Source organism: Mercenaria mercenaria, chromosome 7, assembly GCF_021730395.1.
Source record: "Mercenaria mercenaria strain notata chromosome 7, MADL_Memer_1, whole genome shotgun sequence".
NCBI classification, from domain to species: Eukaryota; Metazoa; Mollusca; class Bivalvia; order Venerida; family Veneridae; genus Mercenaria; species Mercenaria mercenaria.
The window spans coordinates 87,393,681-87,406,773 of NC_069367.1; the positions used below are offsets into that span (position 1 = coordinate 87,393,681).

A 13,093-nucleotide genomic window follows, 5' to 3' on the forward strand; every position below is an offset into this window, starting at 1 on the left:
AGGTCAAGTTCAAATCTAGGTCATGTGAGGTCAAAAACTAGTTCACTAGGTCAAATTAAAGGAAAAAGAAGTTAACACTCTAGAGGCCACATTTATGACCATATCTTAATTAAACTTGGTCAGAATGTTAATCTTGATGATCTTCAGGTCAATAGATCAGGTGAGAGATACAGGGCCTTCATGGCCCTCTTGTTAACTAGAAATAAAGGTTAAAGTTTATATGAAGTCCAGTATCTTCTTCATTATGTAAGAACTTGCTCATAATGTTACTGGACATTAGTGTGACTACCTGCAGTGTTTCTAGAGTTATGCACCTCTGTAACATATAAAGTTTTATAAAAGTTTGTTCAGAATACATTGCAGTGTTTTTAACCATTGCAGATACTATGTTAAACTCAATTTTCATGTGATAAACACTAGGTTACAGCATCAAGTCCTTTATATGAATTACAAAAGAAATATTCCCCTTTTAGGACTTAATACATCTAGGTTGAAGTTTTGCATACAAATTGCTCCCACCATAAATCAGTACAGATAATGAATTGAAACAAGTTATTGAGTGGAAGAAACATGGAAAAATATGCATGTGCTATAACTCTGAATTATATTTCAGCAAAATTAAAAAACAACAGGTTAAATGTTTGCATGGAAATTATAATCTCTAAAACTAATGCATTTACTTGGTTGAAACTTTACACATTCAGTCTATAGATCTCTGTTATTGCTAAATGGATTAGATTTAAATTAAAATACTTGTCTTGTTGATGAACCATTATGACACAAGACCCATAACTCGAATATTTAATACATTTTGCCCCATATACTTACAATTTCAGGTTAAAGTTGTGATGCATTGTCACACTTTATTACTGAATGGATTTGATTCAAACTTATATAAGTTAGTATCTATCATCACCAAAATTGTGTAACACAAGATCTATAACTTTGACACTACTTCTTATGGTTATGCAGCATTTTTACTTAGAATTTCAGTTTAAAGATGTGATACACTTTCACTTTATCTTGGTTATTACACCTCTCCCACACTGTCAACCCATCATATGACACAGTTGCCTTACTCTAGAATTTTTTTTTGACCATGAATGTGATTTACTTTCTTAATATTTTAGCATCAGCTTGACATTTGCAACATGTAACTCATTACTCAGGTGAGCAATACAGGGTCATCATGACCCTCTTGCCTTGTTAAGTGGAAATCCAAAAATAAATACCACAATAAAATTGCTGTTTTTAGCAGCAAAATTATTACCCACAAAATTAAATGATTTCCCAGTATATGATTGATTACTTGTAAGTATTCTTAAGACGCCGAGTTTCTGAAGTAATAAAAGTAACAGTTATGACATTTGTTCATTACAGGAAAAATATCAGTTACTGGCCAGCTTTAAGCCTCTACAAAAAGGGATAGCTGCCTGTATGAACTGTCCAAACACCAAGGTTACAAGGAGTACAAAGTCTGTAATCACGACTGATGAGCTTTTTCCCAACAGAGAGCCAGTGGCATCAAAATACAAGGACCTAGAATGTCTGTATGCGTGTGTCAGCAAGCTGGTCTATGAGGAACTCACCAATAATGACAAGTTTGTATCTTCTTTTTCCGCTTTCTGTCTTTTAAGAATCAGATTTTATAAACATGACTTCAGTTTTCAGTATTCTTTAATCAGTTCTTTGTGTACAGATGAAGCCAAGGACTATGGGAATTATAAATAAAGTATAAGTAGGCTTTCCCTTTTTAGCTCACCTGAGCACAAAGTGCTCAGGGTGAGGTATTGTGATCGCTCACCGTCCGTCCGTCCGTCCGTCCGTCCGTCCGTCCACACTTTCCTTTAAACAACATCTCCTCCTAAACCAACAGGCCAATTTTGATGAAACTTCACAGGGATGTTCCTTGGATGGTCTTCTTTAAAAATTGTTCAAAGAATTGAATTCCATACAGAATTCTGGTTGCCATGGCAACCGAAAAGAAAAACTTTAAAAATCTTCTTCTCAAAAACCAGAAGCCCTAGAGCTTAGATATTTGGTGTGAAGCATTGCCTAGTGGACCTCTACCAGTTTTGTTCAAATCATGACCCCGGGGTCAAAATTGACCCCGCCCCAGGGGTCACTTGATTTTACATAGGAAAATCTTAAAAAATCTTCTTCTCAAAAACCAGAAGCCCTAGAGCTTAGATATTTGACATGTAGCATTGCCTAGTGGACCTCTACTAAAGTTGTTCAAATCATGATCCTGGGGTCAAAATTGACCCCGCCCCAGGGGTCACTTGATTTTACATATGAAAATCTTCAAAAAATTTCTAAAAATAAACTAGAAGGCCTAGAGCTTAGATATTTGACGTGTAGCATTGCCTAGTGGACCTCTACAAAATTTATTTAAATCATGACCCCTGGGTCAAAATTGACCCAGCCCCAGGGGTCACTTGATTTTACATAGGAAAATCTTAAAAAATCTTCTTCTCAAAAACCAAAAGCCCTAGAGCTTAGATATGTGGTGTGAAATATTGCCTAATGGACTTCTACCAAGTTTGTTCAAATCATGACCCCGGGGTCAAAATTGACCCCGCCCCAGGGTTACTTGATTGTACATAGGAAAATCTTAAAAAAATCTTCTTCTCAAAAAGCATAAGCCCTAGAGCTTTGATATTTGACATGTGGCATTGCCTAGTGGACCTCTACTAAAGTTGTTCAAATCATGACCCGGGGGTCAGAATTGACCCCGCCCCAGGGGTCACTTGATTTTACATAGGAAAATCTTCAAAAAAAATTCTAAAAATAAACCAGAAGGCCTAGAGCTTAGATATTTGACGTGTAGCATTGCCTAGTGGACCTCTACTAAATTTGTTCAAATCATGACCCCGGGGTCAAAATTGACCCCGCCCTAGGGGTCACTTGATTTTACATATGAAAATATTCAAAAAATTTCTAAAAATAAACCAGAAGGCCTAGAGCTTAGTTATTTCACATGTAGCATGGCCTAGTGGACCTCTACAACATTTGTTCAAAAATGACCCCCTTGGTCAAAATTGACCCCGCCCCAGGGGTCACTTGATTTTACATATGAAAATCTTCAAAAATTTTCTAAAAATAAACCAGAAGGCCTAGATCTTAGATATTTGACATGTAGCATTGCCTATTAGACTTCTACAAAAAAATTCAAATCATGACCCCTGGGGTTAAATTGGCTCCGCCCCATGGGGTTACTTGATTGTACATAGAAAAATCTTTAAAATTTTCTAAAAAAAAAACCAGAAGGCCTAAGGCTTAGATATTTGACATGTAGCATTGCCTAGTGGACCTCTACAAAAATTGTTCAAATCTTGACCCCCCCCCTCCCCCCACGCAGGGTCAAATTTACCCAGCCCCAGGGTTACTTGATTGTACATAGGGAAATCTTCATAAATTTGCTAAAAATAAACCAGAAGGCCTAGATCTTGTTCAAGTAAGCAACTCTACTCAGGTGAGCGATATAGGGCCATCATGGCCCTCTTGTTGAATGTTTCATTCAGATTTTCGTATTTGTTATAAGCCTGGTGTGAAGGCTGTAACACTACAGTCTGACCCCTCCTTGCGGTCACCCCTTCCCATCGGTCAGTCTGTGACGCCCCCGTCATGGTGAGCTTTTGTGACCGCTCAATGTCCGTCGTGCATCTTGTGTCCGTCAACATTTTCTAAAAAATCTTCTTCTTGAAAACCACTGGGTCGATTTACATCAAACTTCACAGGAATGATCCTTGAGTGGTCCCCTTTCAAAATTGTTGAAAGAAATAAATTCCATGCAGAACTCTGGTTGCCATGGCAACCAAAAAGAAAAACTTAAAAAAAAAATCTTCTTGTCCAAAACTGCAAGACATAGAGCCTTGATATTTGGCGTGTGACATCATCTTATGGTCCTCTATCAAGATTGTTCAAATTGTGCCCCTGGGTTGAAAAGAGGCCCTGCCCCGTGGGTCACAAGTTTTACATAGACTTATTTAGGAAAAAAACTTTAAAAATCTTCTTGTCTAAAACCACATGACCTAGACCTTTGATATTTGGTATGTAGCATTGCCTTGTGGTCCTCTACCAAAAGTGTTCAAATTATTACCCAGGGGTGAAAAGAGGCCCCGCCCTGGGGGCCTCAAGTTTTACATAGACTTATATAGGGAAAAACTTTAAAAATCTTCTTGTCTGAAACTGCAAGGCCTAGGCTTTTGAGATTTGGTGTGTTGCATTGCCTTGTGGTCCTCTACCAAAATTGTTCAAATTATGCCCCTGGGGTGAAAAGAGGCCCTGTCCTGGGGGTCCCAAGTTTAACACAGACTTATATAGGGGAAAAAAAATCTTTTTGTCTGAAAGTTCAAGGCCTAGGCCTTTGATATTTGGTATGTATCATTGCCTAGTGGACCTCTAACAGGATTGACCAAATTATGCCCCTGGGGTTATAAGAGGCCCCACCCTGGTGGTCACTTGTTATACGAGTTATATATGAAAAAATACTTAAAAAATTATCAGATTTCCTAGACTGTTTAATTATTTTTACCTGATGTACCCAAGTGATTACATGTCACCTTACTGTGACCTTGACCTACTGACCTACTTTCTTGTTTTTTGAGATACAGCCTTGAAATTTGGATGACATGTACAGTTTTTGCATACCGGTCTTAAGGTATTAGAGCACTAATAGTAATGTTTACAAAATGGCCTTTGCTTGGTATTTTCTGAAAGGCAATTTTGTTTTGCACTATTTTGCAATTTTTAAACAACTTTTACCGTGCCGTTTTTTTAGCTCACCTGAGCCAAAGGCTCATAGTGAGCTTTTGTGACCGCTCAATGTCCGTCGTGTGACGTGTGTCATCAGTCTGTCAACATTTTCTAAAACAATCTTCTTGAAAACCACTGAGCAGAATTACACCAAACTAATCACAGGGATGATCCTTGGGTGGCCCCCTTTCAAAATTGTTCAAAGAATTGAATTCCATACAGAACTCTGGTTACCATGGCAACCGAAAGGAAATTTTTTAAAAATCTTCTTGTCTAAAACTGCAAGGTGTAGAGCCTTGATATTTGGTATGTGACATCATCTAATGGTCCTCTATGAAGATTATTCAAATTATGCCCCTGGGGTGACTTATTTAGGAAAAAAACTTTAAAAATCTTTTTGTCTAAAACCACAAGACCTAAGCCTTTGATATTTGGTATGTAGCATTGCCTTATGGTCCTCTACCAAAATTGTTCAAATTATAACCCTGGGGTGAAAAGAGGCCCTGTCCCGGGGGGTCTCAAGTTTTACATAGACTTATAAAGGAAAAAAAACTTTAAAAATCTTCTTGTCTGAAACTGCAAGGCCTAGGCTTTTGATATTTGGTATGTTGCATTGCCTTGTGGTCCTCTACCAAAATCGTTCAAATTATGCACCTTGGGTGAAAAGAGGCCCTGTCCTGGGGCCCCAAATTTAACATAGACTTATATAGGAAAAAAATTGAAAATCTTGTCTGAAAGCTCAAGGCCTAGGCCTTTGATATTTGGTATGTAGCATTGCCTAGTGGATCTCTTAACAAGATTGTTCAGATTATGCCCCTGGGATGAAAGATGCCTGGCCCTGGGGTCACTTGTTATATAAGTTATATAGGAATAAATACTTCAAAAATTATCAGATCATATTTCCTAGACTGTTTAATTATAATTACCCAAGTGAATAGAGGTCACTTGACTGTGACCTTGACCAACTGACCTACTTTCTTGTTTTTAGCTTGACTATTCGAAGAATAAGTAGAGCTATCCTACTCACCACGGCGTCGGCGTCACACCTTGGTTAAGTTTTTCGTACCAGTCCACATTTTGACAAAGTCTTTTGAGATAAAGCTTTGAAACTTTCAACACTTGTTTACCATCATCATGGCCAGTTATAGGCAAGAGCACATAACTCCATCAAGGATTTTGGCTGAATTATGGCCCCTTTTGACTTAGAAATCATGGTTAAGTTTTTCGTACCAGTTCATATTTTGACAAAGTCTTTTAAGATAAAGCTTTGAAACTTTCAACACTTGTTTACCATCACCATGGCCAGTTATAGGCAAGAGTACATAACTCCATCAAGGATTTTGGCTGAATTATGGCCCCTTTTGACTTAGAAATCGTGGTTAAGTTTTTCGTACCAATTCATATTTTGACAAAGTCTTTTAAGATAAAGCTTTGAAACTTTCAACACTTGTTTACCATCATCATGGCCAGTTATAGGCAAGAGCACATAACTCCATCAAGGATTTTGGCTGAATTATGGCCCCTTTTGACTTAGAAATCGTGGTTAAGTTTTTCGTACCAGTTCATATTTTGACAGTCTTTTAAGATAAAGCTTTGAAACTTTCAACACTTGTTTACCATCACCATGGCCAGTTATAGGCAAGAGTACATAACTCCATCAGGGATTTTGGCTGAATTATGGCCCCTTTCGACTTAGAAATCTTGGTTAATATTTCGTACCAGTTCATATTTTGACAAAGTCTTTTGAGATAAAGCTTTGAAACTTTCAACACCTGTTTACCATCACCATGTCCAGTTATAGGCAAGAGTACATAACTCCATCAAGGATTTTGGCTGAATTATGGCCCCTTTTGACTTAGAAATCTTGGTTAAGTTTTTCGTACCAGTTCATATTTTTTGTAAAGTGTTTGACATATGGCTTTGAAACTTTTATCACTTGTTTAGTATAATAGTCTCTATCTGTAGGAAAGAGAAAATAACTCTGTTATCTATTTTGGCTGAATTATGTCCCTTTTTGGACTTTGAAATTGGTTCTGTTTTCATACAAGTCCATGTTTTGTCAAAACTATTTGACATATGGCTTTTAAACTTTGAACACTTGTTTATCATTATGATTTCCATCTGTAGGCAAGAGTATATAACTATTTTGACTGAATTATGGCCATTTTTGGACTTTGAAATTGCCTCATATATTGCCATTTAGTGCAAGACTTATCAAAATCAAAGTAATACAGGAACATTGTTTGTCTAATCTATTTATTTCTTTTGTCTGAATATCCGTGGAAATATTTTGACCCCATTCTTCAATCAGTTCTTCGAATAGTCGAGCGCGCTGTCATCAGACAGCTCTTGTTTAAGATACAGCCTTGTAATTTAGATGACATGTACAGTTTTGCCCACCAATCTTAAAACTGACTTTCATTGACCATGAATGTGACCTACTGACCTACTTTGTAATATTTTAGCATCAGTTTGCCATTTTAAAAATATGTGGCTCATATTACTCAGGTGAGCAATTCAGGTTCATCATGACCCTCTTGTTATAAATTTTGTATAACTTATGGTATCTCCTCAAGCTCAAGTAGAGACAAATTTCAAAGTGATAGCCACTAACCAAAACATTTGCAGAGAACTCATTTGACCATTAATTTTAATAAAAGAAACATCAAACTATTGGTAAACAATTATAAAATACAAAATAAAAATGTCAATATCTTTTTTTCTATGGTGCCTCAAGTAAACGGATTTAATGAGACAGAATTCATACTTCAACATTGAAAAAATAAGGTCGAATGCTGTGTGTTCTGTTCTGAATTTTGCTTACTCCAGTTAAAAATAATCTTAGGGCAGACGTAAAACCTACCTAAATTTCTTCCACAATATATAATCTAAGAGTGAAAGCAAAATAGAGAACTTTCACCGCATGTTACTCGATATTTTTAAAGATGTGTAACTCTACCCCTTCGGTTTAAGTAGTAAATTCACTTTGAGCACCAAGAAATCGCTTATAAGATTCATCTTTTTCCATTTTTGTACAAGAAATCAATAATAAGTCTTGAAAGAAGTAAAAACTTACTAGAAAAAAAAGGAAAATGAAAAAAAAATTTGGTCCGAGTAGGGCTTGAACCTATGCCCCCCTAAGAATTGCAGTAAAAGTAGGTTTGTGGTAGGAATTGAATACTCTTCAAAAAGGAGGTTCTCTATTAGTGATCTAATACCTTAAAACTGACTTTCAGTTACCATGAATGTGACCTACTGACCTACTTTCTGATATTTTAGCATCAGTTTGCCATTTGAAACGTGGCTCATATTACTCATGTGAGCGATTTAGGGTCATCATGACCCTCTTGTTACTCTATTTTATTACCTGCTTCAGCGGTCAACGAATTTGCCTCCCGGCCACCATATTTACCCCTGTCAGCATCCAATCATTTTAATTTTTCCAAAATCTCGGGACTGTTCGAGCACAAAGGACGTATCCGAAAATATCAACATTTGTATATTTAGGGACAGATTGTTTATTTTGCAACAGTTTGATAATAATTACTGATTATGATCTCTTAGTTGGAATTCTATGTGTTAACAAGGATTTTGTCTTCTAAACGGAAGTGTATGACTTTGGATGCTCACTTTGCGGTCGTTGAAGCTTCTCAATTCAATCTGATAACAAAAGGTGTGATCGTCTTTTTGTTATGATCAAATGGCCAGTAATTATCAGCAATTAGCGTGTCAACTCGTGCCAGTTTTGTTATTCACAGTTTGATCTCGGTAAAAGATAATTATATTTGATCTTTAATTAGTTTCAAGAGATTTGTGATTTTATTTATATTTTTTTCTCAAAATACTAAAAAAAATTGTTCTGAAAGAAATATAAACTACCTGGTTCTTTTAAGGAACTTAACGGCGATCTAAGATTTTAGTTTATACAAAAAGCTCATAGAGTAGTTTCCCTTTACCGAAATGGCGAAGATGACAGTTTTTTTTTCCCAACACATGCTGGAGTTGTCGATTGCTGAGATCATAAGAATTGCGAAATTAAATGCACATCAATGTATTCTGGTAAAATGATGAGTAAAACGAAAAAGAAACTGGCCTTAAGTTATGATTGAACACTGGTCAGAAGTCTGAAATATATAAATATTCTGGCTGCCCTTCCATCAGCGGTCACCTCGCTATAGCTGCCAAATTGTCTGTTTCCCCTGGCTGGCTGCTTAAGAGGGGTTAGACTGTATACACAAAATGATAAAAGGCTATATACCCAGTGATAAAATGCTATACACAAAATGATAAAAGGCTATACACAAAATGATAAAATGCTATACACAAAAAGATAAAAGGCTATGTACACGATGATAAAGGCTATATACAAAATGATAAAAGGCTATACACAATGATAAAAGGCTATGTACACAATGATAAAAGGCTATACACAAAATGATAAAAGGCTATACACAAAATGATAAAAGGCTATGTACACAATGATAAAAGGCTATGTACACAATGATAAAAGGCTATACACAAAATGATAAAAGGCTATGTACACGATGATAAAAGGCTATACACAAAATGATAAAAGGCTGTACACAATGATAAAAGGCTATGTACACAATGATAAAAGGCTATGCACAAAATGATAAAAGGCTATACACAAAATGATAAAAGGCTATGTACACAATGATAAAAGGCTATACACAAAATGATAAAAGGCATTGATAAACGGCTATGTACACAATGATAAAAGGCTATACACAAAATGATAAAAGGCTATGTACACAATGATAAAAGGCTATGTACACACTGATAAAAGGCTATACACAAAATGATAAAAGGCATTGATAAACGGCTATGTACACAATGATAAAAGGCTATACACAAAATGATAAAAGGCTATGTACACAATGATAAAAGGCTATGTACACACTGATAAAAGGCTATACACAAAATGATAAAAGGCTATGTACACAATGATAAAAGGCTATACACAAAATGATAAAAGGCTATGTACACAGTGATAAAAGGCTATGTACACACTGATAAAAGGCTATACACAAAATGATAAAAGGCATTGATAAACGGCTATGTACACAATGATAAAAGGCTATACACAAAATGATAAAAGGCTATGTACACGATGATAAAAGGCTATGTACACACTGATAAAAGGCTATACACAAAATGATAAAAGGCTATGTACACAATGATAAAAGGCTATGTACACAATGATAAAAGGCTATACACAAAATGCTAAAAGGCTATGTACACATTGATAAAAGGCTATGTACACAATGATAAAAGGCTATACACAAAATGATAAAAGGCTATGTACACAATGATAAAAGGCTATGTACACAATGATAAAAGGCTATACACAAAATGATAAAAGGCTATGTACACAATGATAAAAGGCTTTGTACACAATGATAAAAGGCTATACACAAAATGATAAAAGGCTATGTACACATTGATAAAAGGCTATGTACACAATGATAAAGTCTACAGTCATACAAGACAACATTTTGCACATTTATTTCAACTTTAGCATTATTCAATGAGAGGTTTTATGTACATTCACTTTCATGCAAAGCCTTTGAAATAGAACTTCTGCTGTTTCCAGGGCGACAAATAGATCAACCTGCCAGTTGTTCAGTACACTGATGATATTGAAGGCAGCATGTGCACACAACCAGTGCTATACAGACAGACTGATCACAACTTTTATGAAAGTGCTTACTAAAATGGCAAGGGAGCATTTAGCACTACAATATCTAACCCAGGTAAATTCTTGATTTTGGATCAATTTAATCTGAATTCGAAATTAATGTATAGGTGCATAGGATATTTTTGTTTTTTGTTGAGCCCGCTTGCAGTGAGCTCGACTTAGTCGCCACCTTTGGCAGTTTGGTGTATATCATGCGCTCAATTTTGTCCGGACCATAACTTGAACATGTATGGACCAATCTTGTTTATATTTGGCATGAATGTTAACCTCAATGAGGAGTGTCATGCACAAACCCCATGTTCCTATCTCAAAGGTCAAGGTCACAGTCAAGGTCAAAGGTCAGTTGAAATTTGTCCGGAGCAGTTCTTCTTAATGCACGATGGAATTTTGATGTAACTTGGCATGAATGTTCACCATTATAAGCTGGAGAGTCATGCACAAAACCAGGTCCCTAGGTCTAAGGTCAAGTTCACATTTAGAGGTCAAAGTTCAGCTACAAGAATGACTGTGTGGAGTTAGAGCATTGTTTCTTGCCTACCTAGCGGGGAAAGTATACATTTATCCGAGCATGCGCCGGGGATAGATATTCCTGTCTTTCCCTAGGGAAAAAACCTTGCCTAAAATAGCGTGCACTAAGGTGACGTCACATAGTACTGGTACCATTGTGACGTCATAAACTTTATAAATAATATCAGGAAATACCCAAACCTATTTGTCTCCACGATCTATTTTGAACATGGTAGGCAAGAAAAATGATCTAACATGTCTGCCTGTGTAAGACAGCTGTTTTCCCTACCCTCGGGACAGCATGGATAAAAAACCTCGCTAACGCTTGGTTTTCCATTCCACACTATCCCTCGGTTAGGGAAAACCCCGTCTTACACAGGCAGGCATGTAAAATCCTTATAGTGCAACTCATTGTCCTTATGAGAGCTAGCAGGCTCGACATGTTGCCCATGGGCATCTTGTTTTGGAGATTGAATTTAATTCGGTGAGGGAGCAATGTATGAGTTGCTGGGTGTAATGTATGGTATTCAAGAAAGGGAAAATTACTGTTATTTAACAGTTAAACATTTATGTAATGCTAGATAGATATTGTATGAAAATATATTGTAGTTCTTTATATCTTACATTGTATATCTATGGTAACTCACTTTACAGAAGTATGGATTTGATATGAATATTTGACCAGCCGTTTTGTCAGTTGTATTGAATAAGTTTTTGATATGTAAAACTTAAACAAATTATTAAGCATTGTCAAGCAAATACTGTTCTGTTCAGATATAGAGAGAATGTCATTGAAGCATAAAATTTAAAGAAACAGATGACTTAACGTCAGATAATAATGTACATTTACAGTTGCAAGTGAACTCAGCTTTGACCTAGTGAAGAATGGGGTTGTTGTCATGGCAATGGTAATGAGGAAGAGTTCTTCAGATTTTGGTCGGGCTTGTTGAGAAAACACCAAATTGTAAAGTGATGAAGGCTCGGACAAAAGTGGTTGAAGACTGGTCAAAACTAAGGTAACATCATGCTTGATTATTTTGTGCAGATAAATATGTACAATAGACTGTTGACACTTATCCCCCTACCTCCATTTTTATGTAAAACTTGATATTACTGGAGAATAGTGTTATTAAAGACCACTGTCAATAAAATATAAAGTAGTGATCAAACACAAGCAGAAATTTTTACAGTTCTGGTGATTTTTCGTTTTGCTTTTTAGCTCAACTATATGCTGAATTATCCTACTCAACCCGGTGTCGGCATCTTTACACGTCCCCACCTAGGTTAATTTTTATGCCCCCGAAGGGAGGCATATAGTTTTTGAACCGTCAGTCCGTCTATCCGCAATTTTCGTGTTCGGTCCATATCTTTGTCAACCATGGATGGATTTTCAAATAACTTGGCATGAATGTGTACCACAGTAAGACGACGTGTCGCGCGCAAGACCCAGGTCCGTAGCTCAAAGGTCAAGGTCACACTTAGATGTTAAAGGTCATTTTTCATGATAGTGCATTGATGGGCGTGTCTGGTCCATATCTTTGTCATCCATGGATGGATTTTCAAGTAACTACGCATAAATGTGTGGCACAGTAAGACGACGTGTCGCGCACAAGACCCAGGTCTGTAGCTCAAAGGTCAAGGTCACACTTAGACGTTAAAGGTCATATTTCATGATAGTGCATTGATGGTCGTGTCCGGTCCATATCTTTGTCATTCATGCATGGATTTTAAAATTATTGGGCATGAATGTGTACCACAGTAAGACAACGTGTTGCGCGCAAGACCCAGGTCCGTAGGTCAAAAGTCAAGGTCACACTTAGACGTTAAAGGTCATATTTCATGATAGTGCAATGATGGGCGTGTCTGGTCCATATCTTTGTCATTCATGCATGGATTTTAAAATAACTACGCATGAATGTGTGGCACAGTAAGACAACGTGTCGCGCACAAGACCCAGGTCCGTAGGTCAAAGGTCCTAAACTCTAACATCGGCCATAACTATTCATTCAAAGTGCCATCGGGGGCATGTGTCATCCTATGGAGACAGCTCTTGTTTTTTTTACACTTTTTCTTTTTTTCTCTCCTTATCTCTGTTATTCCTAAGTGGAT

At 36.7% G+C, this 13,093-nt stretch overlaps 1 protein-coding gene across 1 annotated transcript in view; it reads left to right on the plus strand.

The window, feature by feature from the left end:
• Nucleotides 1-11,922: 11,922 nt before the first annotated feature.
• LOC123555187 (transformation/transcription domain-associated protein-like) overlaps nucleotides 11,923-13,093 on the plus strand; it is a 28,587-nt gene continuing 27,416 nt past the window's right edge. Inside the window, exon 1 of the mRNA XM_053548873.1 lies at nucleotides 11,923-12,000. The gene's annotated coding sequence lies outside the window, so the exon portion shown is untranslated. The remainder of the gene's footprint in view (nucleotides 12,001-13,093) is intronic.